This window comes from Bos indicus, chromosome 23, assembly GCF_029378745.1.
Source record: "Bos indicus isolate NIAB-ARS_2022 breed Sahiwal x Tharparkar chromosome 23, NIAB-ARS_B.indTharparkar_mat_pri_1.0, whole genome shotgun sequence".
Classification (NCBI taxonomy): Eukaryota; Metazoa; Chordata; class Mammalia; order Artiodactyla; family Bovidae; genus Bos; species Bos indicus.
Window position 1 is genome coordinate 8627465 of NC_091782.1, and position 6669 is coordinate 8634133.

General features: G+C 42.7%; 1 pseudogene; it reads left to right on the forward strand.

The window, feature by feature from the left end:
- Positions 1 to 3017: 3017 nt before the first annotated feature.
- On the forward strand, positions 3018 to 6468 carry LOC109576546 (tRNA wybutosine-synthesizing protein 5-like; annotated as a pseudogene).
- Positions 6469 to 6669: the final 201 nt, after the last annotated feature.

Consider the following 6669-nt stretch of genomic DNA (forward strand, 5'->3'; position numbering starts at 1 on the left):
CAGAGCAGAGATGTCTTTCTGTCTACCCCGGGATTGGAAACTCCTCATCCAGATAACCAATCAAGCTAGAGGAGCTTAGTGTCATTAGGTGCTGGGTAGGATGCCTTCATAAAGCCATGTGATACCACTCCAGAATTTTTCACCTGCAGAATTACTGACTGCAGTTCAGGTCCTTGGAAACCAGACTAGGAGAAAAAAGAAAACTACTCTACAGGGTATGTGGGCTCAGAAGGACAAGGCAGATTGTTCACCGTGGATCTTTGTCATCCAGCACGGTCCCTGGCCTGCTGTGGCCAGTAGATCTCCATGATGATGCGGTGACTGACACTGCCAACAGAGAACATCTAAATGGAGACGACAGCGGACAGCATTCCGAGGCACGGGCCTTATGAGGACTCAGGGGAAGGGCTATTGGGGAAAAAATGGAAGAGACTGAGAATTATCTGGAGAGGAGGATTTCCTATAAACCAGGAGAGGGAGGAAAAAACAAACACGGAGAGAAGCTTCTCGAAAGAATAAAATGCTGCAAAAAAATGTTTAAAAGGATAAAAAGAGAGAGTGTGGATATGTGGATATGATTCACTTTGCTGTACAGCAGTAATTAACACAACATTGTAAATCAACTATACTCCAATAAAAATTTAAAAATATGAAAAGAGTTTGGTGTATATCTGGGAGACAATAGCTCTCGTGGATTTATATTTATAATAACTTGGTGAAATCTAACATTTCTAACATTTAACATTTAGTGAATCTAAATGTTAAACTTCTTAAGCTAATAAAGGTAGATTTGAAACAATCTTTAAAGAGGATAAAAGGGAAAAAAAGCATTATTATGTTTTATAATTAATGGAGCACCAGTAGCTTTCAGTGGAACAGAGTATTAAAAGAAGAGGAAATATTTTAAAAAGGCAAAGAGTGAATTAAAATGAGAAAATGAAGGCAGTAGATGTACCAGGACTTCAGGAATTTTGGAAGTTGACGTATGTGCACTGTGTTATTTGTTCAGTCGCTCAGTTCTGTCCAACTCTTTGCAACCCCATGGACTGCAGCATGCCAGGCTTCCCTGTCCTTCACCATCTCCTGGAGCTTGCTCACACTTATGTCCATTGAGTCAGTGATGCCATCCAACCATCTCATCCTCTGTCGTCCCCTTCTCCTCCCGCCTTCAATCTTCCCCAGCGTCAGGGTATTTTCCAAAGAGTCAGTTCTCTGCATCAAGTGGCCAAAGTATTCGAGCTTCTGCTTCAGCATCAGTCCCTCCAATGAATACTCAGGACTCATTTCCTTTAGGATGGACTGGTTGGATCTCCTTGCAGCCCAAGGGACTCTCAAGAGTCTCCTTCATTGCAGGCAGATTCTTTACTATCTGAGCCACCAGGGAAGCCCCATAAACTTCTTAATTAATGATATTATTAGGTAGGCCAAAAAGTTCTATTGATCCAAAGGTATTTTGGGCCAAAGCAATAGTTTCTGGTGGCTTAAAAGTGATATGTCTCTATGCTGAGGGTCAGTCACCTTTAATGTTAATACTTGTTTTTATAGCTACCTTCTGCAGTGATGAAAGTGAGCAGTGAGTAACAGTGGTTTAAAATTATTTTTTTTCTGTGAAATTGGCTAATTTGATACGTATAAGGAATGTATGAATCTGAGTGTACTTTTAAGCTAGATTTGTACATATAAATAGAAGGTAAAAAGAATAAAATGCATTGCTTAAAAAAAAGAAAGAAAAAACACTTTTTCAGACACATGATTAAAGTAGGAAGATTTGAAAAACAGGGGAATGAGGAAGTTCAAGCTGTGTGGCTTCAACAAACTTATTTTAGAACAAGACAAGATCTTCTGCTAAAAAGAAACTGGAAAAAATATTTGATAAGTAAGGAGAGCAAGACTTCTTTTTCTCCAAAGTGATCTATAAGTGTATTATTATTTAATTTGCCTCTCGATCCATGGCCCAATATTGTGAATCCTGCAAGATGAAACAGACATGTTTCTTGTCCACGAGAAATGTAAAATTTAGGTGGAGTGACAGAGAAACAATCCACTATAATGTTAGGAAGAATCAAATGAGCTTTAAAGCTTGGGCACACATGAAAATTCGAGCCGCCTAGAAGGCGTTCATGATGAAGCTGATAAAGTTGACATTTCACACAAGTGGCCAACAGGAAATGTTATAATTCGGAATACCCAGTGCATGGGGAAAATAGAGAAGGAATAAACAGTGAAACAAAAAATGTGCCAGGAATTCCTTAAAAGTTACTGTTTGGCCACAATAAATATATGTATGCCCACTAATTCACTGAGTGGGAGAAGAACACAGTAGAATTTTTTTCTTTTTCACTTCCCTAAGAGAACACACATTTTGATGGATGTGTAAGGTGGGACTGTAATGGTAGGAGACCCAGAGAGTCTGGAATACTTGAGTTATGTGTTACCGAACATGCCAAGAGGCCCTCAGCTACCCACAAATGCAATATTCTTTCCATAATGTAATAAATGCAATACTCTTACTCATAAATGTAACAGCAAATTGTAAATAAAAGGCCGGTCAAATCCCTGATGCTTTAATAAAGGGTTTTACGGTAAAGCTTCTATGAAGCATGAGACTCCAAGCAATGTTCTCATGTTTCCACTTTTACCACTGCTGCTGCTGCTGCTGCTGCTAAGTCACTTCAGTTGTGTCCGACTCTGTGCAACCCCATAGACGGCAGCCCACCAGGCTCCCCCGTCCCTGGGATTCTCCAGGCAAGAACACTGGAGTGGGTTGCCATTTCCTTCTCCAATGCATGAAAGTGAAAAGTCAAAGTGAAGACGCTCAGTCGTATCCGACTCTTTGCAACCCCATGGATTGTAGCCTACCAGGCTCCTCCATCCATGGGATTTTCCAGGCAAGAGTGCTGGAGTGGGGTGCCATTGCCCTCCACTAACCAGCTGTAAATCCTGAAGGACTAGAACTTCCAAGCACGTGAAGTGTAGGAAGAAGAAAGATGGCAGGTCACAAAGGAACTCTGTTGAAGATGGCGGAAATAATGTTCCAGAAAAGAAAGGCAAAACGTGGAGGTTCCCCAGAGTTGAAGGAGAATGGGCAGCGCGCCCCTGTACCTCAGCTCGAGGGTGATTCGCAGGAGCAGTTCATGGGACACCTGGATCCGCAGAGAAAACCTCTGGTGTTGAAAGGAATTGCTTTGGGAGCATGTACAAGCAACTGGACAGAGGACTTCCCTGGTGGCTCAGATGGTAAAGCATCTGCCTACAGTGTGGGAGACCCAGGTTCTATCCCTGGGCCTGGAAGATCCCCTGGAGAAGGAAATGGCAACCCACTCCAGTACTCTTGCCTGGAGAATCCCATGGATGGAGGAGCCTGGTAGGCTACAGTCCATGGAGTCACAAAGAGTCGGACAGGATTGAGCGACTTCACTTTCACAAGCAGATGAACAGTGGATCACGTAAGCTAAATCAGAAGGAGGGAAGTGAAGAGTCATGTTGGTGCAGTGGCCCCATGGGCTTTCTTAAACTTATAGCAAGCTGGTACAGAGGGCAACTGAAGAAAACCATAAGGAATTCTTTATATCAGAGGATCTACTGTACTTCATGCTTTGTGGATCCACTTTTTACTACAAGCATATATAGAGACACTTCTTCATAAGGCCACCAGAGAGCATTAATAGAAAAGACTGAGAAGGACGACCTAGGATCACTTGGGAAAGAACCTAGAAAGGATCTTGCAAATATCAGAAAACAATTTCTGCAATATCGAGTTTCCAAAATTCTTCAAAGAATGGTTCTTTTCCAGTGCTTTTCAAATTAAGCTCACCAAAGGTACAACTTTGGATCCACTATAATGTAATGGATAACTTCTCAATACAAGTAACAGTGGAAAAAATACATTATACTATTCAGTCTTCAAGATGCCCAATATTTATAATTATCAGGTATTAAATCAGAAGTGCTGAACATAGATAACCCAGACTTATCTAAATATCTACTGTTTGCCAAGGCTAGGTGGTACGAATGTTCCCCTAAAGCTGGAGATGTATTATTCATTCTTGCTTTATGATTCCATAATATAATTTCTGAAGAGTTTGGAGTGGGGGTGAATGTCTTTTGGAAGCAACTTCCCTCTGAATGCTATGGTAAAATGGATACTGCCAAGGTCCAGTCCCGGCTGATCCAGGGTATTCGAAGGGGAGACGGCTTCGGCGAGTACACTGGATACACTGGCTTTAATTAAATATTAATTAGAGATATAAAGAGTAATAGAATAAGGATAGCTCAGTAGGAAAATTCAGTGGAGAAAAGAGGCTGAGTAGCTTGGTTTACGCGGGAAACCAATAAAACTTCAAGACAAGAAGCTTGCACCACTTACATAGGCCGCAGGCGTCCTTCCGTTCTCCCAAAGGAGAGGAGACGCTGAGGCCTCCCCGGTCGGATCTTAGAAGCCCAGGCAAAGTTAGTAAGCTTGGCGGGCTCTGCGCTCCAGATGGAGACTCAGCCAGAGTTTGAGAGAGAGAGAGACATGGGAGACCAGTATTTCGAGGAATTGATCCCAATTCTTTATTTTCCAGAGTCTGTTTTTATACACTGAGGTGTTATACAAAAGTCACGTGGGGACAGCAGTCCTGACTTTTATTAAAGTCAGGTGCTTCATACAAATGTATACAGAGGTCTTAGGGGTGTTACATCATCTTCTGGCCAGGGGGGCCTGCTGACAATTTATGACCCTCTCCTTGTGATAGCAGTCAGTCAACCAGAACACTTATTTCTCCAGGGGTGATTATTTTTGAAACAGACGCCACCTTCTGAAGCTACCAGATAAAGTTACATTCCTATAGGGTGAGGGTGTAGTGGGTTTTAATTAAGGAAAGAATTTGCTTAGCCTAAGGTCTAATGTGATTAATATCAAAGGTTAATACATATTTCTTCTATATATTCATTAATGGCAGGGGATGTGGAGACTTAGCAGTAAACATTGGCTCAACAAATGAAAAACCCTTCACCAATACAATTTCTAATAAGCCCACTGTACTTATACTAATAGTTTTCTAACTAAAGAACCTGTTTTAGAAGGTTTAAAGTATCTCGTGCCTCTCACGGTTGGGAGGCTGTGAGCAATCACATGTAGCCAGACAAGCCTGTAAGGCAGGCTAGAGAACCTTCAGAGGAGATTGTAGGTTGAAACACTTCTATCACGCCCAGGAATTATTATTAACTGGAGCTCTAAGTTAACTCCTTCTCCGAAAGAGGTGGTGGGGGACAGCCCCCCATAAAGTCAGAGGTGTAGGTGAGAGCACAAAGTAGTAAAGTAGGCAGACTCTGGTTTTGGGGGTAGATGCTCGAGAATTTCCAGGGGGACTCCTGAGGCTCAATCCCGCCTTTGCGTATGTCGAGCCTCCTTCCTCATGACCTTTGCCATAGGTGGAGGTCCTCACGCCAGCTCCCTGCAGGATACCTATGGGAACAAAGATCCTACAGCAGCATCAAGAGCTGCACAAATTTTGGACAGAGACTTCAGTTCAGTTCAGTCACTCAGTCGGTCCGACTCTTTGTGACCCCATGAATCGCAGCACACCAGGCCTCCCTGTCCATCACCAACTCCTGGAGTTCACTCAAACTCATGTCCATCAAGTCGGTGATGCAATGCAGCCATCTCATCCTCTGTTGCCCCCTTCTCCTCCTGCCCCCAATCCCTCTCAGCATCAGAGTCTTTTTCAATGAGTCAACTCTTCCCATGAGGTGGCCAAAGTACTGGAGTTTCAGCTTCAGCATCAGTCCTTTCAATGAACACCCAGGACTGATTTCCTTTAGAACGGACTGGTTGGATCTCCTTGCAGTCCAAGGGACTCTCAAGAGTCTTCTCCAACACCACAGTTCAGAAGCCTCAATTCTTCGGCGCTCAGCTTTCTTCACAGTCCAACTCTCACATCCATACATGACCACTGGAAAAACCATAGCCTTGACTAGACGGACCTTTGTTGGCAAAGTAATGTCTCTGCTTTTGAATATGCTATCTAGGTTGGTCACAACTTTCCTTCCAAGGAGTAAGCGTCTTTTAATTTCCTGGCTGCAATCACCATCTGCAGTGATTTTGGAGCTCAAAAAATAAAGTCTGACACTGTTTCCACTGTTTCCCCATCTATTTCCCATGAAGTGATGGGACCAGATGCCATGATCCTAGTTTTCTGAATGTGGAGCTTTAAGCCAACTTTTTCACTCTCCTCTTTCACTTTCATCATGAGGCTCTTTGGTTCCTCTTCACTTTCTGCCATAAGGGTGGTGTCATCTGCATATCTGAGGTTATTGATATTTCTCCCGGCAATCTTGATTCCAGCTTATGCTTCTTCCAGCCCAGCATTTCTCATGAGAGCCTTAAAAACCCTCAAAGAATTGCCAGAGGAACATAGGGACTTCTATGCAGGGCGAATGGTTTTGCACATTCATGATAAAGCCTATAGCAAAAATTTTGAATAAATAATGAACTGAATGCAAAGAGCATAAACATTTAAACACAATTCAGTTCAAATATTGGAAAAGTGTAACAAGATGTAAGTTATTTTTTTAAAGATTTATTCTTCTCAGAGGGGTGCTGCTGCTGCTAAGTCATTTCAGTCATGTCCGACTCTGTGTGACCCCATGGACGGCAGCCCACCAGGCTCCCCCGTCTCTGGGATT